We start from the raw sequence: 27,933 nt of genomic DNA, 5'->3' as shown, positions 1-27,933 counted from the left end.
GATCTTAATCAGACGCATTCTCGACTTGCTTCATTGAGAACTATTATTTCTGCATAGTTTGAAGAAATGGTTACCAACGTTTGCTTCATTGATCGCCAAGATATTATTGTACCTCCACATATAAATAAATAGTGTGTTTGAGACCAAACTTTATGCAAATCAGATAAATATTCTGCATCTGCGTAACCAATCGGTTCTGACTTGAATTCATCGAAATATAATAAACTCATGTCTATGGTCCCTCGACGATATTCAAGTATGTGCTTAACACTATTTCAATGTCCTTTTGTTGGGGAGGAACTTGTAACACTCCGTATCCGAAAATAGACCAGATTGCAGATTTCTGGTATTGCAGGTGGCATTCACAGGCACCATCCACGGATCGTAGGAGGACCCACGATCCGTTCTACAGGTCCGTGGTTCGTGTCAGCAACCTCCCCCAGAACTCAGCCAGAAATTCGGCTAAGTGTTGACCCACGGCCAGACCTACGGTCCGTAGGTCAGGTCACGGATCGTGGTTCGTGTCCATGGATCGATGGTCCAAAAGCCCATCTTCAGTCTTGATTGAAGGTTAACCAGCACGGACCGTCAGTCGATCGACGGTCCGTAGGTCTGACCGTAGGTAAGGGTCAGCAGCCAGTTAGCTAAAAATTGTTGATGGGTCAACTTCAGATGGTCATAACTTTTAGCACAAAAGGAATTATGTGTATAATGACCTATGATATGATATATAGTTGATTCCTCTTTCCAACGCCACCGATTTTGCTAAAATCCGACCTCCGAGTAAAAAGTTATGCTCGTTTTAGTGAAGCCCTGTCGGGCAGACTCGACCGACGGCTCCAATCGACGGACCTTCGATTGAATGATGGCTCGTCAGTCCCGTCCGTCAGTCACTCCGACAGCAATTAAGTCAGGGGTCTTTTGGTCTTTTCCTATTTCGTTTAACCCCAAAAATACGTTGTTTAGACCCTAAATCATGAGGTTTTAGTCAGTTTAAGCCTAGAAACATAACTAGAACTTACCTAAGTCAAATCATTAATCAAACTTAGAAGAATTAGAACGCTAAGAGGAGAAAAGAGGTTAAGAACCCTAGTTCAAGAACGCAACAAGTTTCCTTCCGTTCTAGCCTCGAAATCGAAAGATTTCTCAGTGGAATTCGTCACCAGGTATGTAGGATTTCACTAGTGGGTTCCTTTCGCCCATTAGGTCCCTAGAATTCAGTCAGATTCTTGATTCCATGATTATGAACAGACCTAGGGTTTCTAGAATTTCAACAGATCATCATGAATTAGTTATTTAATTATTCCAAATCAGATTATCATGTTATTGCTCAGTTTATTGCATGAATTTCAGAACCCTAGCTATGTATTTCTTTAGTTCTTGAATTACACATGCTAGATCAGCTATTTCAGTTATTCAGATATACATGCTCCAGTTTTGAACGCCACATTATCAGTATATTTCAGCATAAACCCTATTTTGAGTTATAAATCTTGAGAAGCTTCTTTTAAGACAACACTTGAGTTTTAAACTGAGTTTTGAGAAAGTTAAGATAAGTTTTGAGAAAGAGCTTCTAAAACATGATTAGTATGACAATCGAGTAGGTCATCAATGTATGAACAATATGGTATCTAGATATACCATCAATGTTTATGAAGTATGACTTCCCAAGTCATCAATGATCATAGTATAATATGATTTTTGAATTGTTTTCTAAGAAGGAGTTTTCAAGTATGAGTATCTACATATCAGTATTTTGAGCTATTCAATATTTCAGATATTTCAGTTATTCAGTTATACATGCCTCAGTTTATGAATGCATCATTATGAAATTAATTGTTGCATTCTCAGTTTGCATGTTCAGTTAGAGCTATCCCGTATTTACAGAAATTCAGTCATAACTAGTTAACTACTTAATTCATTGGGAGTAGCATAATACCGAGTTGGACTAGGGTTCATCGTACCCATATAGTCCCAGAACTACGAGCCACGTAGGTGTAAGTCCCATCTGTGGGCAACATCAGTTTAGTGATCACGCCAACATGCCTCTATACCTCTGGCAGGGTATATTGGGTCCTCTCGATGGGGCGTATACATCAGACTCCACATTTAGCTCATGTGGTTTTATGTCGGTTATTAGTAGCTCCCACAGTTCAGTCAGACTCTATTGCATTGGCCATATTTACAGTTCATTCAGTATTCAGTCAGTATGTTATAAATTGGTCATTGCATTCAGTTGGCTCAGTATTCAGTATCTATATCATGTTCAGATTATTTCATTGCTTTATTGTGTTGTTCAGTTATATGTTATTTCAGTTTTACTCTATCCTGCATGCTCAGTACCTTTCAAGTACTGACACATACGTACGCTACATCTTCTCGTGATGTAGGTTAAGGTTCTCAGCATCCAGATCACGCTTAGATCGATTCCCGATCTCCAGTTCAGCAGAATCAGTGGTGAGTCCTCATTCTTTGAGGACAATAGTCATGAGTTCCTTTTCAGTATTTTCAGTCTTTAGTTTCAGTTTTGCTAGACCTAGTTGGGGCATGTCCCAACATTTCTAGTCAGTTTAGAGGCTTATTTCAGGCATAGTTAGATTCAGCTTAGTATTGAGTTAATGTCTTCTTTGTATTAAACTCATCAGTTTTCATTTATCTCACTTATAGTATATGGGTATTCCCCATCTTTTCATTTTCATTTATGATTTAGCTTCCGCAACAGTTTATTATCTTTAGTATACTCATGATCATGTCAGCAGGGTTAGCTTGGGGTCACTTGTGGTCCTAGGTCCCGTGTCCGCATCTCGGGGGTAGCTCGGGGAGTGACAAAACTGAATCTTGCCAATAAATTTACTGCAAAACAGATACCTGGTCGAGTATTGTTAGCAAGTGTCACGACCCCGGATTACCCCCTAGACGTAACAAGGCGTACTTGACACCGAAAGGGTCTCATACAAGCTCTTAGCATAATCATAAACATAAGATCATAGTAAAATAGTGCGGAATTTAAAACTTTTATTTACAATCGAAGTCTTTTATAAAAATGAGAGTGACTAAACACTATGTCTCAAACCATCTATTATACGTGGAATAAAACTCTTGAATACAATCTTAATGACATAGCCCTTACGTAAGTCTAAACATAAAATAAAGACATAAAGGACATATGGTCAAGCCCTCAAATACTATGAGGACTAACCAATCTTCTTCTTCTTAATTTACTAAGGTCCTAGCCACGAGGATGGAATCCAATATCTCCAAAACCTACACTTAAAAAGAAACTGTAAAAATATGGGGTTAGCACAAAAAGCACTAAGTATGGAAGCCATGCACAAAAATCCTTAAAACATGCATAAAAGGGACATTTTCTTTAAAACCATGCTATATGCCACTTTTGAACATCATCTTTGAAATAGTTGGAGAATGCAACTCATAAAGCAATTCACATACAATTCATCATAGCATAAAAGATATCATCATAATAACAATCATAGTCTCCAACATAACATAATACATATCCCAATCTTCACAAGGCATAGTTCATACACATAGTCAAATACCAAGATCATCTCATCATAGAAGAACTATCACATAAGAAACTCTAAGTCATACTTGTGCAATGCATAGATAGGATCCCATAATCCTATCTACACTAAGTATCACTTATAGGCAACCAACAACATACATATCTTACTTTACCTTATTCATATCCAACATACATAAGTAAGGAGTCATTCATGTTCATAACTTGTAACAAGTGAAGTCAACCTTAGCATTCATACATAATCCATAAGTCTTCATAATATAAAAGAACCTCCATCATAACCCCTTCATAAGTCTACTTGTGCAATGTATAAGTGAAGTCCCACACCTCCACTCACACTAAGTAAAGCTCATTAAGAAGTCAAAAGCGTAGTTCATGTTCATATTTATAATTCATATAAAGCATACATTCAACTCATAAGCATCATATCATAAAAGAGACATACCATGCCCACTCTCAAAGTCTACTTGTGCAATGCACGAATGAAGTCCCATACCCCCATTCATAGTAAGTAGAACCTCTTGAGAAACCATAGAACATGTTCATGTTCTTATCATAACTCATATTCTTATCATATAGGGAATATAGCCTTAACCAACATAGAGCATGTGAGCTACATAGAATCCGGTGTCTTACTCCCACACTGAAAAGAGATGTCCTACTTGCCTAAGGTAGAACTAACATAATAGCTTTCAGGTGGATCCACTAGCTATATACCTATCTGGGCACATAGTTATGGGATAGGGAGATTGCTACTAAAAATCCAGACTTTCTAACGTAAAAGGTTTCCATATCATGAGATAACTTACATAGGGAAACCAGACTTTCTAGCGTAAAAACTTCCATCTCATTTTCATATCCACTTGGTGCTAAGCATAATCCCTTTAAAAGTCATATTAAGTCTTTACTTAAGTTCATGGTCATAAGAGAATGCACTAGGCACTAAAATCAACATATCATCATAATAGCTCATAGATTCATTAAGTGAGAATGTCCTTTCACTTTAGAATTATCAATATGTGAGTAAACCTTTCACATCGTATTCATAGCGTGTTCATTAGAATGGCCTTTCATACAACACAACACTACTATCATAGTCATAACATATCATACATAATAAAGTGTAAGGGTATGGGGAGAACTACCTTTCAACAATACCACATTTACAGAATAATCATAAGATCTTCACTTTCTAAGTGAATCATAAGTAACACCTTAGTAACATCATAGTCATATTCATGCATGGGGTGTATGTGTGTGTGATTGTCCTTTCAATGACACAACAACAACATTTTCATAATAAACACTTTATACTTAAAGTATTCATAAACATGCACATAATATCATAATCATGCATACACCTCATATCTTGCATTCAAGGGTCATGTTAAGTCAACATATCTAACATTCATCACATGAGACATAAATATAGTTATAACTCAAGCACAATATTCATTCCATGCATAGACCCATATACTCATATTAGAGGTTATGTAGATGAAGTCTTTTCACCGTAGGGACATATACAACTCAACATACATAATGGCTTCCTTCTCTAAGCCTTAATATTCTTAATTTATTCATATTAGCTTTTACCCTTAAAATATTAGGAGTCATCTTCATACCACAAGCCTTACTCTCAAGCAATGCCTCACATGACCAACATGTATACCTAATTTTTAAGGTAACCTAACCACATGTCTTAGTCTTGATCAATTATAGTCATATAGGAAATGTATAAACTCAATCTCAACACCACACAACATGATCCATCATATAAGCTCTAATTAATTATTTCATGTCTAGAAGCTTTACTTATAATCTATTCATGTCTAGGTGATCTAATCTAAGACAATTCGTAAAGAAGTTTATCATTCTTAGAAGGTCACCTCTAACCCTCAATTGGCCTCTTTCATGACATAACCCTAGACTATATCAATTTCATCATAGGATCTTAGGTTAATCAAGGATACATGCATAATTATACTTAAATCATGCAATTACATTATAATCAACTCACATCCAATCAATTGAACCAACTTGCAACAACATTCATAATGTAGAGAAAAATCATAGCTAGGACTGGGGAAACTCATGGATTCTTGAAGGATTCAAGTTAAAATCATAGAAAATCAGTCTTACATTCATAAACAAACATAATTCGACCTTTAAAAGCAACTTTGAAAGGAATCCATGGGGTTGAGTTGAAACCCTAACTATTTGGATTTTCTAGAATTGAGACAAAAAAACTTGTGAAGGGGATCCTTGGGTGATGGCTACCCATGGATGAAAACTTCCATACCTTAGGTGTAGAATCCAACCAAATTCATATTGAGAAGCTCATTTCTTCAAGCTCTCCTTTATCTCTTTCTTTGTTCTTCAATGGAGGTTTCTAGAGATAGGATTTTTGGATGAGAAAGTAGTTGGGTTTTGATTTGGGGTCTTGGGTTATAATCAATTAATGAGGTGTTTAATGACATAAAATAGTTTATATATATGTATAATTACTATATTAAATGACCCCTACTCAAAACAACTTAAAAAAGAATTAACTAAATGAACCACCTGTTGGCCAACTTTGGGACAGATTGCACCCAGATTGCAGGTGCAATCTATGCCCCATGGACCTACGGACCGTGGGTGCATTGATGCCCCGTCCTGCATGTCCGTGGTTGGGATCTGCAACTCTGTATTTGGGGCCTGACCCACGAAACCCCCACCTACGGTGCGTGGGTCAACCTACGGCACCATCCGTAGGTGGCCCCATTTTGGCAGTTTTTTGGTTTTAGGCAGCCTTGGGGGTTTAGACTTTAAGGTCCCCCTCAAAGACCCTTAGTTGGTCTTTGGGGGGTCGTACCTTGACGTTTAACCCCTCAACCTAAGCTCAGGAACTCATTTTACAGCCTCAAACCTCACATTAAACTCAAAACAAAACTCGTTGGGCTCTAGTTTCACCTACTAGTTTCCATTAGGCTCTAGCTTGGTCTTAATAGTGTTCCGGGTTGTTACATTATCCCCCACTTGGGAACATTCATCCTCGAATGACACTTTAAATACTTTTATGGTATTCAAGACTCAAGACTAGCAGCCCATCATGCATGAAACATCTCAATAATGCTCAACTTATAGGAGGAATTATCAACTCCAAACCAACACAAAATCAATGCAACATAAGGAGGTAGGAACTACATCTACCAACCTAATATGCATGAAATGCAACATTTCTTGCGTTCATAGGAGGAACTACCTTCTCCTAGTCATAGTATGCTCAACATCCTCTCATGGAGCTCATATGCAATCACTTCTCAAAATGCATTTCATTTAAGGAGGAATTCTCAACTCCTAACTAAAACATGCTCATATTACTTTCTCGTGAAGTACCATAGGCAACTCTTACTCAAAGCACTACAACATGAGGGAAACAGTGCACATAATCTCATTTTCTTTCAAAACACAAGTTTTCATGAATATGCATCATATAAAGAAGTCATGGCAACATATAAGCACATAATAACCATGCTAGCTAGGCACACCATCTCCCCCTTAGGAGTGAGCCTATACCAACACTTCTAAACATCTTCAATCACATAATCATAGGAGGAACTATCTTTTACCGACTAAAGTAAGCTTAACACAACATTATGGAGCCAATATGCCATTTCACAAAAAGCATAACAAAGCATGTTCATCAAATCATCTCACGAAGTCAAATATGCCATCTCTATACTAAAATGCACAACAACATGAGGAACATGTAAATCATGAAAAACTTATTTTATATAAAACATGAATCCTTCCAAGAACATACATAGCATAAGGTGGTCATGGAAATTTTCTAAAAACACACATGACTCCAAAACATAATACAAGCCCATAAGGAACTTTTGGACCCAAGCTTGAATAGGAATAGAAGAAAATGATGAGGATATCGGGACTCTTAATCAATATTGCTATCTAAGCACATGATCTCCCCCTTGGGAGTAAGCCCNCCCCCCCACTTTTTTTTTTTACTAAAACCTCAAATACTACTCCTTCTAACAACTCAAGCATTACCAAGGCTCATTATAACCTTACCGGGCTCTGAAACCAATAGAGGTCTAATAACCATGCATCCAAACCCTACCAAGGTTAACAAGAGTAACTCTAAGGGACAAGGGAATCATAGGACACATACAACATCCAAGACTCCAAAATTATGAAATGAGTCAAGGAGGACTTATTATCTAGAGCTAGAGGAGGAATAGAAGGGAACATAAGGATATTGGGACATCTCATTGGCCCTTGGCCTCCCAAATAAGCACCTTCAACTAAAACCCTTACTAAAATACCACTCCTCAACATTTTCATGGAAGCACTTTCTTACTCTTTTATTTTTTAACTCACCGGTCTAAGATCCCAATCGGTACTTCTAAATTAGAGAGGTTCTCATTTAAGCACTCTCCCTCACAAGCAACCTTACCAATACCACTCAAAGTTTCATATGAGCCTACCAAACTGGGATTAAACTTCTCAAACTCACTACACTTCTTAAGGTGAGATTATCAAGCAAGCCTAACTCATGAACATCAAGGACACTCAATGATCTAACAATCTAAGCACATTATCCCCCACTTGGAATTAAGCCTATACAAACTCTTTACAACATCACTTTCTTCAATTCTAAGGTCAGAGCAAGTCATAACTAAACTTTCACACTCATCACACAAGATGATTCTAAACCATGGAGAATTACACTTATATCCTATTTTAAAAGAGTCTATTCACTCAACACCTCTAGGCACCACTTAAGCACCACTATTCCACCAATCTATCAACATACCTCAAAACTCATCATGACTAAATCGGGTTCTATCATAACATCATAATCACCTTGCTAGGTAGGCACACTATCTCCCCCTTGGGAGTAAGCCTACACAAATTCCTCTAAACATCTTTCATAACATAAAGGCAACAATGAAGCATCATTCATACTAAAGACAACATCACAATCTATCATCTCAAATCTATTCAAGTACAAAGCCATAATTGGCATCTCAACCAACCTTTCTCCCTCACTCTTTGTAGCATAAACCCTTCTAATAGTCACATCCTAAAGACCATCGGATAAGGGATAAGAGAGAGAGAGCTTATAGATCTACGGCACGACTTAGAGAATGAAGAAGTGAATTTTTCCTAACATCCAATAGCTTCCTATTCATAAAATGTGGTGCGCTTCACATTTATGAACAAGATTCTACTAGATGTGGTTTGAGACATCCTAAAATTATCCCAAAACCTTATGCTCTAATACCAAGTTTATCACGACCCAGGAGTACCCCCTAGACGTAACACGATGTACTTGACCCCGAAGGGGTCTCATACAAGCCCTTAGCATAATCATAAACATAAGATAAAGACATAAAGGACATATGGTCAAGCCCTCGTATACTATGAGGACTCACCAATCTTCTTCTTCTTGATCTACTAGGGTCCTAGCCACGAGGATGATATCCAATATCTCCAAAACCTACACTTATAGATAATGTAGAAATATGGGGTTAGCACAAAAAGTACTAAGTATGGAAGCCATGCACAAAAATCCTTAAAACATGCATAAAAGGGACATTTTCTTTAAAACCATGCTATATGCCACTTTTGAACATCATCTTTGAAATAGTTGGAGAATGCAACACATAAAGCAACTCACATACAATTCATCATAGCATAAAGGATATCATCATAGTAACAATCATAGTCTCCAACATAACATAATACATATCCCAATCTTCACAAGGCATAATTCATACACATAGTCAAATACCAAGATCATCTCATCATAGAAGAACTATCACATAAGCAACCCTAAGCCATACTTGTGCAATGCATAGATAGGATCCCATAATCCTATCTACACTAAGTATCACTTTTAGGTAACCAACAACATACATATCTTACTTTACCTTATTCATATCCAACATACATAAGTAAGGGGTCATTCATGTTCATAACTTGTAACAAGTGAAGTCAACCTTAGAATTCATACATACCTTTCATACATAATCCATAAGTCTTCATAATATAAAAGAACCTCAACCATAATCCCTTCATAAGTCTACTTGTGCAATGTATACGTGAAGTCCCATGCCCCCACTCACACTAAGTAAAGCTCATTAAGAAGTCATAAGCATAGTTCATGTTCATATTCATAATTCATATAAAACATACATTCAACTCATAAGCATCATATCATAAAAGAGACATACCATGCCCACTCTCAAAGTCTACTTGTGCAATGCACGAATGAAGTTCCATATCCCCATTCATAATAAGTAGAACCTCTTGAGGAACCATATAACATGCTCATGTTCTTCTCATAATTCATATTCTTATCATATAATGAATATAGCCTTAACCAACATAGACCATGTGAGCTACATGAAATCCGGTGTCTTACTCCCACACCGAAAAAAGATGTCCTACTTGCCTAAGGTAGAACTAACATAATAGCTTTTAGGTGGATCCACTAGCTATATACCTATATGGGCACATAGTTATGGGGATAGGGAGATTGCTACTAGAAACCCGGACTTTCTAACGTAAAAGGTTTCCATCTCATGAGATAACTTACATAGGGAAGCCAAACTTTCTAGTGTAAAAGCTTCCATCTCATTGTCATATTCACTCGGTGCTAAGCATAATTCCCTTTAAAAGTCATATTAAGTCTTTACTTAAGTTCATGGTCATAAGAGAATGTACTAGGCACTCAAACCAACATATCATCATAATAGCTCATAGATTCATTAAGTGAGAATGACCTTTCATTTTAGAATCATCAACATGTGAGTAAACCTTTCACATTGTATTTGTAGTGTGTTCATGAGAATGACCTTTCATATAACACAACAATACTATCATAGTCATAACATATCATACATAATAAAGTGTAAGGGTATGGGGAGAACTACCTTTCAACAATACCACATTTAAACAATAATCATAAGATCTTCACTTTCTAAGTGAATCATAAGTAACACCTTAGTAACATCATAGTCATATTCATGCATGGGGTGTATGTGTGTGTGATTGTCCTTTCAATGACACAACAACAACATTTTCATAATAAACACTTTATACTCAAAGTATTCGTAAACATGCACATAATATCATAATCATGCATACACCTCATATCTTGCATTCAAGGGTCATTTTAAGTCAACATATCTAGCATTCAATCCATGAGACATAGATATAGTTATAACTCAAGTACAACATTTACTCCATGCATAGATCCATATACTCATATTAGATGTCATGCAGATGAAGTCTTTTCACCATAGGGCCATATACAACTCAACATACATATTGGCTTCCTTCTCTAAGCCTTAACATTCTTAACTTATTCATATTAGCTTTTACCCTTAAAGCATTTGGAGTCATCTGCATACTACAAGCCTTACTCTCAAGCAATGCCTCACATGACCAACATGTATACCTAATCTTTAAGGTAAATAATGTGAGGCCAAAATACATATTTTTAATCATTATTTGCCTCACATTTATTATTTATATTTTTCCTCTTTGAGAATGAATTTTATGAATTGTGCTAAATAGTATATTTTATTTGTAGGAGTAAATTGATGTAAAATTGAAGAAGTTTGTAGCTAAAATGAATTAAATATGGAAGGTTGAAGAAGGAAATAAAGCAGACAACTTAATGGATTAAACTTTATAAAATAATGTATATGTTGGTTGAAGTAGAATTAGAATTGGAATTGGAATATTCCACGTGGTTTCATATGAAGAATGAAGAAGCGCAGGGTTGAGGCGGCGCATTACTGCCTCACGCAGAAAAGAAAAGGAATCCAATTCCGTTTGGTTTTGGATCCTAATTTAGTTTGGACTCAATTATTTTATTTAGGGTTTTCTACATCTATAAATAGTTCATATGAATAATTATGAGGGGTGGAGGATGAATGTAGAAAATAGCTTTTGATTTAGGGTTTTATCTTTTCTTTCTCTTTTATTTATTTTACATCTTTTATTTGAATGATTCGTTGTAATTGCTCTATGTCTATGTGGAGTTAAACTTCTCGTTCTTGAATTATATTTACTTACAATATGATTGTTTAGTGTTTTGATTCGGCATGATTTGTTTATCATATTAGTTGTTCTTATATTCTTGTGATTACTATTTTGATGTTTGATCACCATTGAAATAAACATATTGTTCGAATTGAACTTGGGAGAGGAATAAGAGGATAGAAGTGGAATATAAGGAGCATGATTTTCTCTTAATAATTAGGGTTAATTTGTATCTAGGATAGGAATATACCTAGAAACCATGTTTGGTCACTATACAGGAAAAAATCGTAATGCTCGGTACTTGGTCCAACCTATCCCTGCTGAACGATATAGTTAGGTTGTCATTTATCGTAGGCGATTAGAGGTCGGGAGACCATGATCATGCATTTAACCCCGTGGTCCAATAACTAGATAATCAAATAAGTTGATGAAATTGATGCTAAACATGATTGTTAGTTAAATTATAATCCTCGATCGATTCATTCATTGATTGTGTAGACATCTATCTTTTCTTAGTTAATTGCTTTTTAGTTATTTTATCTTTATTTTTAGTTTAGTTAACATATTCATCTTTTGAATTCCTTCCCTTAAATAAATCATTAGAATTAATATAATTTAGTAAGAATAATTAATTGACAAGTCCTTTGGGTTCGATAATCCGGTTCTTTTAAGAGCCACTATATTACTTGTGCGACCGCGTACACTTGCGTGTGCAATTGGAAGCAACAATAACCTAACCATATGCCTCATTCTTGATCAATTATAGTCATATAGGAAACATATAAACTCAATCTCAACACCACACAACATGATCCATCATATAAGCCCTAATCAATTAGTTCATGTCTAGAAGCTTTACTCATAATCCATTCATGTCTAGGTGATCTAATCTAAGGCAATTCGTAAAGAAGTTCATCATTCTTAGAAGGTCACCTCTAACCCTCAATTTGCCTCTTTCATGACATAACCCTAGACTATATCAATTTCATCATAGAATCTTAGGTTAATCAAGGATACATGTAGAATTATACTTAAATCATGTATTTACATCATAATCAACTCACATCCAATCAATTGAACCAACTTGCAACAACATTCATAATGTAGAGAAGAATCATAGCAAGAATTGGGGAAACTCATGGATTCTTGAAGGATTCAAGTTAAAATTATAGAAAATCAGTCTTACATTCATAAACAAACATAATTCAACCTTTAAAAGCAACTTTGAAAGGAATCCATGGGTTGAGTTGAAACCCTAACTTTCTGGGTTTTCTAGAATTGAGATAAAAAGCTTTTGAAGGGGCTCCTTGGCTGAAGGCTACCCAAGGATGAAAACTTCCTTACCTTAGGTGTAGAATCCAACCAAATTCATATTGAAAATCTCCCTTCTTCAAGCTCTCCTTGATCTCTTTCTTTGTTCTTCAATGGAGGTTTCTAGAGAGAAGATTTTTGGAGGGGAAAGTAGTTGGGTTTTGATTTGGGTCTTGGGTTATAATGAATTAATGAGGTATTTAATGACATAAAATAGTTTATATATATGTATAATTACTATATTAAATGACCCCTACTCAAAACAACTTAAAAACGAATTAACTAAATGAACCACCTGTTGGTCGACTTTGGGGCATATTACAGGTGCAATCCACGCCCTATGGACCTACGGACCGTGGGTGCATTGATGCCCCATCCTGCAGGTCTATGGGTGGGGTCTGCAACTCTGCATTTTAGGGCCTGACCCACGAAACCCCCACCTACGGGGCGTGGGTCAACCTACTGGCCGTAGGTGGCCCTATTTTGGCAGCTTTTTGGTTTTAGGCAGCCTTGGGGGTTTAGACTTTAGGGTCCCCCTCAAGGACCCTTGGTTGGTCTTTGGGGGGTCGTACCTTGACTTTTAACCCCTAAACTCCTCAACCTAAGCTCGGGAACTCATATTACACCCTCAAACCTCACATCAAACTCAAAACAAAACTCGTTAGGCAATAGTTTCACCTACTAGTTTAATTTCCGTTAGGCTCTAGCTTGGTCTTACTAGTTTTCCGGGTTGTTACAACAAGATGCATTAGTGCCCTGATTGCACTAAGATATGGAGTTTAATCACCAAGAAACTCTTAATCCTTCTTTTGAGATCAAAGTGAATCTTTATTTATGTCAAGCGATCTAATAATTGTTGGGATACTCAATGAATGTGATTTATCCATATAAAATCGCATAAAAAATTTTCTGTGTATGTTGATTGATGGACAAATATTTCATTCATCAAATTCTCAATGTGTAGGTCAAAACAAAATTTTGTCTTTCCAGAATCTTTTCATTTTAGATTCCCTTCTCAAACACTCAATAGCTTGCAAAGCTCTTTACGAGTGTTAATAATTTTCAAGTCATCAACATACACAACTATTATAACAAATTCAGATCCTGGCCTTTTCATAAAAATGCAAGGAGAATTAGGATCATTCTTTTTGTACCCTTTCTTCATTGATTATTTCAATCCATATAAAGATTCTTGAAACTTTATTGAAAAAGTTTCTTTCAAACTTTTATATGTTTCAGACACCTCGATTACTTCAAGGATTTTCATATAACCTTCAATATTGTCTAGCTAGACATGATAATTATTCATTATATGCATTCAAGTTTTCATATATTGCCTGATCAAAATAAATCTCATTGCATCCACCATAGGAGAAAATGTCTCCAATAATGTCAGGATTTTTGCGACAAACCTTTATGCCCTAAGGCACTAGCCGTACTTGATATCTTACGGTTATACCATCACATAATAATTTATTTGTACCCCACTTACATTATACCTTGATTTATGGACTATCAGTCCAAGACATCACTTTTCTAAGTGAAACAAAATATACTTGAATTATGCATTTTACTTGGCCAATCATTTATCTGTCCACACCATATGACAGATTTGAATTCAAGATTCTCGTCACAATTTATATCATTGAGGGCTATTTCATATCAAAGATACCGTTGACGGTTATTTGATATCGATTCCAATATGACATAACTTATCGAGATCTCTTCATTTTTCATCATTTTTAGGTACCTGAACCTTTTCCAAGGTTTTATGAAGTGTTATGTCGTGGTGATTTTTTTTTTAGCACTTACCTCATTATCATGACCATATTGATCATTTTCTCCTCTCCTTCTTCAAGGAATTTTTCATTTGGAACCGATTGGTCTATTACGCTTCAGGCATATCATAGACTCTGTCCTTCAAGGACTTCTCATTAGAGCATTTGCAGCTGAATTATAACATAGGGTCAATAAATTCATCTGGCAATAGATTTGCAATATTATGCAAATGAATTATCACTTGAACTTCAAGTTCACATTTTCCTTTAACGAGGATCTAGATAATTCATAATTAACTCACACATAATTTTCAGCTGTCAGTCACCTCTCCCCCTAATGTTAGAAAATCTAACATTCATCCAAATCTTATTTGGGAATTCATCTTTGTGCGTGGTGGAGCAATTAAATCATAACCGCACATTCAACGTTTTAGATGGAAATTATTTGGTCCTGACCCTGAACCAATTTTGATAGGACACTTTTGTTGGCGTGATGCATACAAGCGTTGCTACATGTTAAATAGATTCATCTCATACCAAATCTTATTTGGGAGTTTTGTTCTCATGGGTTTAGCTATAATTGGAGGCATACAATTTCTGCTAATCCAACTAGCATTATCAGATCAATATAATTTCACAGTTCGGAACTGTGCTCTTAATTTAACAATTCGAGCAAACAACCTTACAAACACCAATTTTTAAGTTGACAACAAAGCACATGTGACCATTGCATAGATGCATCTATCATATAGTTGCAAATGATCCACATGGCAGGTGAATGGGCCCATATTCACTTTTTTATATGTTCCAAATAATTTCAGGGAATACAATCTCAACCTTAGCTGGTACAATGATAATTTTACTATGAGAATAAGCAACACAAGAGAATTCTCGAAGAATATTTTATTTCTTCAGTATATAACTATGTGAATTCTCAATTATTATTATTTTTGCATCATATTTTAATCAGAATGCCAACCAATCATGCCAACTGATCTTTATTCCAGTACACTTATAGTTCACTTTTGCATGTGATTTCATCAGCATGTCCATGTTTGTGTGCAACAAACAAGAGGAAAAAATGGGTAATCTTTTACATAAATATTTATAACCACTTCTGTTGTAGTAATCTGAAGATATTAAATCTTTTCATAATTTATAGTCTCAATATTTCTTTTCAATTTATCTGAAACTTAAAAAGTTTCTTTTGATACTTACTACAACCCCAATATTATTCATCTGGCAATAACACAACTCGTTAGAGCTTGTAATTAATTTTTGTGTACTATCACTTATTCCATGACACCATTCATATGGTGAGCATCTCCTTCAAGGAGAAAATTATATTATTATTGTCATGGTCAAATTATTACGAGCAAGACATGTTTCTTGCTTTACTTTTATTGTACCGTAGGTACACAACCAATGGCAAATTTGTATTGCCACACAATAATATTATTTTGGTCATGGCCACAACCTTTATAGGCAAGAATTATTTCTTTCTTTTGCCCTCTCGGTAGTTCACAATAAACATACCAGAATATTTATGACGTATAAACGTACACGACCATTAACCATTCCTGCCAAATAAAATTTATTTATTTCTGTTAAACCTCCAGTAGAGGTGAGTTGTGACATATTTTCAACCATACATGAATATGTTCTTATTCATATTTTTTCTTCATATATATCTTGTCACATTCACTTTTAAGAATGGGCAACATTCACATGCTTATTACAAGTCACAATCTCTTCATGAGTTGACCATAACCATTTATACATGTGATACCTTTATATTTGACATATTTACTTGACTCGCCTCAACATCACTTTGAAAGATAAAGTGCACCATCACTTTATATTCTTTTTTTTGATGGAGGATTTACGAACTTATCAAATTAGGTCACACGATAACCGCGTGTCCAATAACCTTTCATACCATTTTGATGATAAAATTATTTTCATTGTTCGAAGGACTATTTGAAGAACTCATAATATTCTTCTATTTATAATTACCATAATGATGACTATTATAATTATGTACCTCCACGCCCTTATTCATACATTCAATCATTTGTCGTCTTTCAGACTTATTATTCACTGCTACCATATTCATACGATAGAATGGAGCAAATCAACTAGTGCGTTTCAAAGTTGTCATACATTGCTACCACATTCTTTTCAAAGAATGGAGCAAATTCAATAGGATGAATTCATGGCTTTTCATCAAAGCCTTAGTCATCATTATATGATCATCACTTTGGTGCATTGACTCAAACTCAATGTCTTACCCATATAAGGCGTCTTAGGCGATAATTTTATGGGACTTGAACCCAATCCTTATCATCATGGTGCATCAAAACTCAAATTGATGTCTTACCCTCTTAGTGCGATAGAACATGAATCTACCGTCTTACCCTCAAACATTTTTCATTATGGTGCATCTGGACTTTAACCTGATGTCTTACCCTTTTGGTGGGATGGAACTTGAATCCACCGTCTTACCCTTAACCAACGATATAATAGACCGAAGTACAATTGACTCACCCTCTAAGTCTTTCAAAGTAATCAAAATAATATTCAAACTCATGCTACTAAAACTTTATACCTTCTTCTTGAGTGCCAACTGTACCCAAGTGGATTTGTTTTTTATCAACTTTTATTGCAGCTTGCCATTTCATATTTTTAAAGTACACTTAATTTTCAAAGTGCCTTCTCCTGTGTCGCTTTCTGCTTTTAACTTCTGGAAATTGTTGAGTGGTCTGCTCCATCAATTAGGAACCACCTTTCTAGCAATTTTCTCTTTTGACTCATCAATATTAGTTAATGGCATTGGATGTACACGAAAACTCAAAATCTCAATTGGCTAGAGTTTCGTGCTGATAACGTGTTATAAAAGCAAGCTCAATATAATATAATTATAAAGAAAAGAAGGCAAGAAATATAGATAGAAGAGAACTTTTCTTCTTATTCAAGTGTCTGCCAAATGGTGAGTGATATCTATATTTATAATGTTGAGATATCACTCCGAAAAGTCATCTAACTAGTAGATACATAGTTATCCACATTGTTATCGTAAAGAACAATTAGTTACCCCCGAACAATTCATAAAGAACAATTAATTATTTAAAAACGTATATAAAATATACTCAATATGTATATCATGTATATATTAGTTCTACACTTATTATATTCCTTGTATACACTTTAGATATCCATCCTATTTAGCGATGAATTATCACATAATTTTTTTTGGCTACGAGGGTATAGAACTATAACTTTTGATGGAGGAATCAAAATTAAAATTTATACATACAAAAATATGTATTGACCTTATATATACAAAATAATTTTTCTAACATGAGGAATTTTATTAAAAATTTTCTAACGATAGTGAAGTATGTCTAATTACGTACCGGATTTGCAGCAGCAACACCACCATCAATAAGATTGAAATCAACTTGATTTCCTTTAGCATCATTAGTGACAAAATAAAGTGGTGGAAAATATGTTGGAGCTGCGGCTGTGCTGTAGCATATGTCACACATCTTTGCATCCAACTCAGAAGAATTGGCTAACTGCGTATAAGTTTGTATAATTATATAATTATTTCTAAAATTAGTCTATGAAAATATAATTTTCTCAGTCGTTCAAATTTAGACAGATCATTTATCCATTCATTTATTGACTCATCCTATTGAAAAATTGAATTGATATGTAGAAAAATTGACCCAATCTTGTTAAAATATTTTTAGAGAAAACATTTTAATTCATTATAACTCAACTCATTTTAATTTGAATAAATTTTAAACTAATTAATAAATTAATATAATATATATATGAAAGATTTACCTTGCACTTAGTGAATATTATTGGCTGATTTTTCTTGATGTCAAAGGTTGGAATGACAACATTTGTTAAAGCTTGATGCAAACGAGTCTCTCCCAACTTATCTTGCAAAACTTTGTGAATATAATTTCCATCATATTTGGGAGCAAAAATTGGAGGTAATGCACTGTAATTGAAATCAATTTTTTGTATTAAAACATATTTCGATATTGACTTGACCTATACACATATGTTGTAGAATGGAAATAATGTAACATCCGGCATTTTGAAATAACGATGAAGAGGCTTAGAATTGGAAATAGTCATTTTTGGAAGGAATTTAAAAATCTGGAAATTTGGTTAAGTATGGGGAAAAGTGAGTTTTTGGCCAACTTTGAGCAGTCATAACTCCTATATCGGGATGAGTTAGGTGTAGTTCCAGTTATTTTTGTGAAGCTCGTGGAATGATCTTTCCAACGCCGTCGAGTTTGCCCAATTCCGAGTTTGTATGAGTGAGTTATGCCCTTTGGAAGTTGGGCAGTTGGCAAGAAAGTCCGTCCGGAAGTTTGTAAGGGTATTTTGGTCTTTTCACTAACCAATTCTTTTGGTTATATTAATGTGTTAGACTGATTTTTAGATCAGTTTTTCCCATTTTAAAAGAGTGAGGTCAAGGGTTTGAGAGTGAAGAGGAGAAGAAGAGGAGAAAGAGAAGATCAAGCAAGGTTTCGTCAAGGATCGTCGTGGATTTCGTCGGGGGTGATCCCTACTAGGTATGTGAGTTCATAGTGTTGGGGTGGTTCTTTCCCCCACACGCCAAACTCGTTTTAATTCCGAGAAAGAGTTAGTTGTGCTTTGTTAAAGTCTTGTGATGATGATTGTTGAAGTGGTAGTTGTGTTGTGTTGAAGTTTTTGTTGGTTTGGTGTGTTTCCGGTGGTGTTTTTGAGTTAAATCTATTGTATGTTGAGGGGTTTGATGTTTCTAAGTGTTTGGTGTTGGAACCTTTGAGGTTGAGAGGGTTTAGAGTTGGTGAAAAGAGGGAGGAAAGTCGAGTTTTCGGGAAAAAAGGGCTGGGGCGTCGCGCCCCAAAAGGGACTCTGAAGTCCAGCCCTTGGGGCGGCGCGCCTAGCAGAGCGCCAGCAGGCCCCTTCTGAAGTTGTAGGGCTGGCGCTCCGCGCCTTGCAGAGCGCCAAAAACGTCAAGTTTCCACTTTCATTCCCCACTTTTTCATGCATGTTCCTTGGTAATGTACCTATGTTACATAGTTGTTTCCAACACTCCAAGGTACGTCTAAACGTCAAGAACTCATTTATAAACGTGTGATCATATACCTTGAATCCATATTCCAATTCAAGGCGAGTTAGGATCAAAGTCAAGCGAAGTTAGAGTCAAGCCTAGAAGTTAAGAGTTAAGTCGAAGCAAGTCTTTAAGGTTTTCCAAAAGTCTTCATTGAATGTTTTAACTTCATTTTATGACTCCAGTTTCAAGTTGAGTAAAGAGTATCGAGTTTCAAGCAAAGCATAGAGTTTCAAGTCAAGTAAAGAGAATAGAGTTTCAAGTTAAGCAAAGAGCTTAAAGTTGAGTTCATTTCTCAAAAGCCATTAGGGAACTAAGTATTCCCAAAGAAGTTTATAAATGTTTTCACATTTAAGATGAGAGGAAACTGAGATTTCCAAAAGAGTTTTGAGCAGTTTGAGTACTATTCGTTTTAAGAAAAAGATGAGTTTTGCGAAAGAGTTTCTAAAACATGATTAGTATGGCAATAGAGTATATATGTCATCAATGTTTAAACAGTATGGTCTCTAGATGTACCATCAATCTTTATGCAGTATGACTTCCCGAGTCATCAATGATCATATTAAAATATGGTTTTGATATGTTCTTTTTTAGATAGAGTTTTCAAGAGCAATTATCTCTTTTAAGAGGGTAGCTTTGAGTAATTATCTCAAATTAAAGAAAGATGTGTTTAAAACACTTATGAGCTAAAGTATTTTTGGGAGTAGTCTTGAGCACCGAAGTGGGGACATGAGTTCATATTAACTCAACTCTACATAGGAACCATGTAGCCATCATGGGTAGAAAATGGTCATACTTTTTAGATGAATCCTTTTCACAATAGACTAGTGGATCCACTTAGTAAAGTTAGCTTCTATATCATGGCAAGGTATAGGATGGTCCTTGGGCAACGTGAGGTAAAACGTTGTATCACCACTCAGTTTCCTAGTGATGGTTATCGGTTAGAGAAACTCCTACAGTAGAAAATTGCATGGTTTCTCGAGGGGTTCTGCTTAGTATGGATGGGGGTATGGGACTTCATTCATGCATTGCACAAGTAGACTTTGAGAGGAAGCATGGTATTTTATGATATTATAAATATGATTTTGACGTCATGTTTTAATAGTTTTACAAGCTTTATATATTGCATGTGTCTTATTGCTTTATATATTGAGCTCAGTCTTTCATGAGTTGAACAGAGCCAAGGTAAGTGTTCTCTTGTATTCCTTTCAAGCTTAAGTTGTGGTTTAGCTTTCCAGCTCGCATACTCGTACATTTCATGTACTGTTGCCAGTTGGCTTGCATCTTATTATGATGTAGACGCAGGTACCTAGGATCAGCATCCAGCACGTCGTTGATCCAGTTTAGCACTCCAGAGTCAGTGGTGAGCGTCATTGCTTTCAGGAGGATTCGGATATTTTGTGTTCCTAGTTTTGTTTTATTATGATATTGCGGGGTCTGTCCCAACATCCATCTCAGTATTGTTAGAGGCTTCATAGACAGTCAGTCAGTTAGTTTTGAGTCTCTCATCTTTGTATATACATATAAGTATTCTATTTTGAGACTCGAGTTGCCTTTTTGTCCAGATTGTATCAGTTGGGTTGTTTTATAACATTTCATTGCATTGAGTTAAGTTTCTGCTGAGTTAAGAAAGCCAGGCCAATGGTTAGCTTGGGGGCCAGCAATGGTCTTCAAGTGCCGGCCACGTCCAGGGTGTAGGTTCGGGGCATGACAAATAATATGTGACAGCCCACCCGTCAGTGATATTGTTAGCTTGTTGGTTAGACCTGTTTACTTATATACCCAACATCTTTCTTGTATTTTGCCGATATGAGACTTTTTATCTTAAGTTGGAGTGTCACATACATTCCCTCTATGGGCTCAACATCTTTGTTGAGGATTTCTTATTTGATGAGGTTTTCTTATCTTAAGTTGGGGTGTCACATACACCCCTCTATGGACTCAACGTCCTTGCTGAGGTTGACCCCTATAACGTCTTTTTCAATACGTAACAAAGTCTAACGATAAATTAAACATGGAGAACAATTATTGTTCCTTAAACAACACGATTTAGACTTAAAAGAGAATTTTCATGACGGACGAACAATTTTTTCATATATAGATCGGGTTGTGGACATACGAGATCCTTATAATATAGATTTGTTGTTTGATTTATCGTCATAAAAGATTTTTAATTATTAGTTTTGATAAGTCATCTTGTTATTTTTATCCCAACATGATAATCATCAAAATAATACAATTCAAATGTTTAAAAATATATAGTAATGCCACACCCACACATACGTTTTTTTTTAAAAAATATAGGTTCGATACATCGATACCTAAAGTTGGTCTTCAAGAAAAGCAAGAATAGTAGCCGGAATAATTCCTCTTATGCCTCCTCCATCAACGCTAATAATTGTTACCATTTCTCCCAACACATGAGATGTTACTACCAAAAAAAGTAAAATGAAAAATGATGTTCTAGTTGCCATTGTTAGACTATCTTTTCTAGAGTACGAAAACATCGATTAACAAGCGAGGGTTATATAATCACATGAAAAGTCTCTGGTTCAAGTTTAGGATAGTCATTTACTCTTTGTAATCAGATTTATTAGCAGAGTAATCTAACAATTATTACATTTATAAGCGAGCCGGACCGAGGTCAAAGAGGTTCAAATGAATCCACTTGGTTGAAACATTTTAATATTTTATATAGGTTAAATTTGATAAATTAAAATTAATCATATCATGTTAAATGAACTAATGTGATCCTATGGTGTGATGATTTAGTGGGTTCAAGAAATTATTGTGATATGATGTTTGAAACACCTATGCAATATTAATTATTAGATATTTTTTACTTATTTTTTTGTTTTGTGTAACCATATATATATTATTACAAATGTGTGCACATTTGGTCAATTTTAAGGTTATACCTTATTACTTTCTGTCTATGAAGAAATTTTCTCTATTTGTTATTCCTGTTTTTTTCTATTTTAGAGGGGCGTTTGACTAAGAGCTTATTTGGATTAATTTATTTTAAATGCTAAAATAACTTTAAAGTATTTTTTGTAGTGTTTGAATAAAATATAAAAGTATTTTTAAACATTTGTGTTAAAGTCAAAAATTTTGTAAAAAATCATAAATTAGAATTGTGTTAACTATGACTTTTGAGTCAAACAGACGAAAAATAAGTCAAAAACTATAATTAGAATTCCTAACTTATTCCTTTTGATCTATAAGTCATAAATCATAATCTCATCCAAAAAAAATTCTAATTTTATAAGTTGGTCAAATTGACTTATAAAAGATGTTTGACCAAGTGTATTAGCTGGTCAAAGTCTTGACCAAATTTATTTTTAAAAATGAGGTGTTTGAGAGAAAATAAATGTTTTTCCATAGTATATAGTACTAGAAGCTGTTTTCAGAAGCTAAAAAAATATAAAATTTTCCTGGAAACACTTTTTTGCGAAACACTTTAAAGAAAAATACACTTAAAAGTACTTTTAAAAAATTTGATCAAATATTAATTGATGCTAAAAAGTTCATTTTTATTTATTGGTTAAAAACAAATTATTTCTCACAAACAAATACTTTTTTTTAAAAACACTTTCTAAAAACACTTTTCACAATAAGTTGATTTAAAAATTAGCCAAACATATTAAGGATGTCTGATTAATTGTTGGTACCCACTTGCATATAAGCTCAAGAATCTCTTATATCATATCATAATTACTTGTATAATATTAACTTGGCACTTCAAATAATATATATATATATATATATATATATATATATATTCTTTTTGCTTAGAAACAAAGATTCAAATGCCATAGTACAAAGGCTACATAATCCAAACACAAATTACATAAAGAAACATTTCTATTCAAATTTATCCCTCAAACTCTTCTATTTTTGAGGTTGAAACACTAATTAAATGCGCGCAATCATAAATATTGCAAGCGCTTATTATTTAGCATAGTAAGGTTACTACTACAATCCAAGACCTTGAATTAATAAGAAGCTTTGTTTGCTCGGAGTTTCTTCCTATCAGAGAGCAATTTTGCAAACCTACAATGAAATAAACTATTTTAATTAGCAATAAAGTAGATTTATAAGAAATCTAATATGAATATTATTGACTGACGAGATATAGTAATATAAAAAAAAGAAAAAAATTATTTCAAGCACCGACAGAATCGAATGCGTCAGAGTTTTACCTCTTTAGAGCGTCCTCATAGGTTTCAGGATTGTCTTTGGAAACTGGTTTCTTCAATAAGTTTTCACCAACTTGTTTTAATAATTCCATATTAGCCACAGAAGCATCATCCCATTCAGTAGTTGTGCCTGTTAATGCATTTTCCTGGAATTAAATATACTCATATCGTTAGCAAAGAAAATATGACATGCATATTATAAAATAATAATAATGAAAAAACTACATAATTAGACATACTTCACTATCATATATACTTTTAATAAAATATTACGTATCTTATCGGCCACTTATTAAGAGTTTCCTACCATATATTAAGAAAAATATACTTAGATACACAGATTTTTGCTACCAGATACACAAAATAAAGAGAAATGCGAGTGAGATTTGTATGTATCCCAGATACATGTAAATTGATGTATGCATCTGGTGTGATTCGCATATATTCAGGATACCAAATACATGATGGAAGAGTGGCAAGGAAGATGCATTATTAGTGATCTGATAAAATAGGTAATATTGCAGACTAGTGTATATATATCTAAGTAAATTAGTGAGATTTTTGTAAGTTCCCGATAAGTTGGGACTTACTTGAACCCTGAGGTAATTGTTTTGGTGAATCAAGAGCTTGAAAAGCAGTAGAAAGGTAATAATCAGTCATGTAAGAACTTGATGCATTAGTCATTTGCTGTATAACTGACATCCATTTTAGAACACCCCATCTAGCTGCCTCTTGTGCTGTATATGTTTCATCAAACTCTGAGGTAGTGCCAGTGCCTAATGAGAGCAACAACATTTTTTTTGTAATTCAATGACCTAATTGAAGCAAATGCTGGATCCTGATCTTCTGCATGTTTCGTTGCAACGCTAACGGATAATAACGCCTGCATGCATGCATCCACACATAATAGATATATATTTCTCGAAAAAACATATATGTATATGCATGATCGATCAAAAATTGAATCGAAAAAAGTAGTATTAGTACCGGATCACCAACAGTAGCAACACCACCATCAACAAGATTGAACTCATATTGATCTCCATTACTAGTATTAGTAACAAAGTAAAGTGGAGCAAAATATGTTGGAGCTGCTGCTGTGGAATAAGGTATGTCATACATCTTAGCATCCAATTCTGGAGACTTTGCTAACTGCATTTTAAAAATATACATATTTTTAAGATAATATATATTTACCAAAAAATAAATAAGAATTTCAAAAAGTACAAATCACTATAATTATTTTGACTTACACTTGACTTGGTGAATATTACTGGCTTATTTGTTTGATGTCAAAGCTTGAAATGACAACTTCTGTCAAAGCTTGATGCAAACGAGTTTCTCCTAATTTTTCTTTAATAACTTGCATAAGATATGTTCCATTATATTTTGGGCCTAGAATTGGACGACCTCTGCATAATATAATATAATGTAACCAAATTAAATATAAGTATAAAGAACAAAAATCTCATATATGGGGTTAATTATATATATTCTATCTCAGAAGTTTACTCAATTGCGTACAAAAATACTGAATATTTCATTGTTCTCTGATATATTTCTTGGCTATCCGATACATTACAAATGATGCATTACTTAATAGGAGGGATGTATCTGAGAGGGGATAGAGATGTATCTCAGAAGAGATTTTTGTAATTTTTACAATGGTAGGAAATTTTAGAGGATATAATATCTTTAGTTGTAATTTTTTCCTAAATATAATTCATTACTCAAAACATATTCTCCTTCTTTCTTTCGAGTTGTTTGACCATTTTTTTTTTAGTCCATCTAAGAACAATGTACTCCATCTGTCCCATTTTATGTGACACTTTTCGGATTTCGAGATTCAAACAAGTTTATCTTTGATCGTAAATTTTTTAAACATTTTGAATTATCAATTATTGTGACTTAATACTTTTTACGTAATTTACAAGTATATAAATTTCATTTCAAAAAATTTGCAGATTTCATGCGCAAATTCTAGGTCAAACTTAAACTGTTTGACTTTCGAAAAACGAAAAGTGCCACATAATTAATTGGAACAAAGAGAGTAAGTAATTGTTTTTACTTTATAGTGACTTTTTGATTTCAACTTTCAACTAGACATGTTTAAGACCACAATATCAAATATTGATACATTTGACATATCTTTAATTTAATATCAGAATACTCAAAAATCTTTTTTCACGCTTTTAAACTCTGTATCAAATTAAAATTAGATAAATTAATTAAAAATATGTATATGTACCTAGAATCAAAAATCTTAGGCCATGTTCAAAGTAAAAAGGTACAAGTTCATTGGCAGCAGCAAAGGGTCGATTGTTTTCATTTGGAGTAGTTATCATAGCAGTTAATAAACCTCCTGTACTTGTTCCTCCAATTACATCAAAGTAATCAGCAAGCTTGCATCTGTATTATTGTCCACTTCCTGACTTAAAAAGAAAAGTAAGTTGTATAAATAATAACTCAGAAATAACTCACTTATTAATCAGATACATTTATATATTAAAAAAAATTACTACAAAACTAGCAAATAAGTTGTAACATAAGAAAACCATGATTTATTTGAATAATAATTAGCTTTATCATGACCCTATTGATAATAGAAGTACTATTACTAATCATTATATCACTAATAAGCATCGAAAAAAATACAATTCAAGCGTAAAAAAAGAAAAAAATCGATATTGATGTCACACTTACATACATACATGAAAAAATATTTTTATGATACATGAAGTTGTCCTTCAAGAAAATAAAGAATGGTACCCGGAATGACTATAGTAGTATCACACTTACGTACATACATTACAAAATATTTTTACGATACCTGAAGTTGTCCTTCAAGAAATTCAAAAATGACACCCGGAATGATTCCCCTGATTGCACCTCCATCAATACTAAGAACAGTCACCATTTCTTCCAACGTAGCAAATGTTGAACTAGTAGTTGCTAATATCATAAAAATTAAAATTAAAAAAAATTTAGTAGATGACATTTTGCAGATTATAATTAATAAAAACTTATATCTTCAAAGTGTTTTTAAATTTTGTTGGTGCTTTGAGCATATAACAAGCATGGTATATATAGGCACGTAAACAAGTTGATAAATTTTATTTTGAGTTTGACATAACCAATAAAAGTTGTATGAAAATCCGTTCGACACGTGGATAGTGGGCCCAATTGAAGGAAAGTGAATTTATAGTTGGTGTGGGCCCGACTATCATAACAAGGAGTCGTTTGATAGAGTGTATTGGAAAAAATAATATATGCATTAACTTTATGTAATATTATTAAAAAAAATAATGCATGCATTACTAATACCATGAATTTCCATGTATTAGGAATGCTTAGATTGATTACTGATATAACTATCCCTCAAATCTTTCTCAAAATATTTTCCATTTTTCAAAGCTAAAGAGTGTAGAGGGTATTTTTGTAATTTTAATTTTATTTTTATAGAAGTTATGTAAGAAACTTGTTATTTCTAATACATCATATCCAACAATGTACAAGAAATAATGCACCATAACTAATTCAGCATTATTAATGCAAATATTACTAATACATTTTACTCAACATTATTCTTATGGGCACTCAAGGGATCGTGCATTAGAAGAAAAAAAATAATGCATACATTTATCTTTGTGTATTATTAGTACCTTATTTAGTACAATTTTTAACCAGATACAATTTGTAATAAGTGACTCTTGGTTGATTAAAGAGTCACTTAAAATTTAGTGGAATTATTATTTAAAACGTGTTAGATTTTTAAATTATAAGGTGGTACTATCAATAACCTTGTTGGTTGAACCCATATCTATATTATTATTATTATTATTATTATTATTATTGTTGTTGTTGTTGTTATGAGTCTCTGGAACGAAAGTCCTTTGGATTTTAAATTGATCAGATAAG

General features: G+C 34.0%; 1 pseudogene; it reads right to left on the bottom strand.

Moving 5' to 3' along the window:
• Positions 1-27,013, bottom strand: part of LOC125878250 (patatin-17-like) — a 50,920-nt pseudogene extending 23,907 nt beyond the window's left edge.
• Between the last annotated feature and the right edge of the window lie 920 nt (positions 27,014-27,933).

This window comes from Solanum stenotomum, chromosome 10, assembly GCF_019186545.1.
Source record: "Solanum stenotomum isolate F172 chromosome 10, ASM1918654v1, whole genome shotgun sequence".
Lineage (NCBI taxonomy): Eukaryota > Viridiplantae > Streptophyta > Magnoliopsida > Solanales > Solanaceae > Solanum > Solanum stenotomum.
The sequence above is the reverse complement of the archived record's forward strand: the minus strand, read 5'-3'. Positions and strand labels throughout refer to the sequence as shown.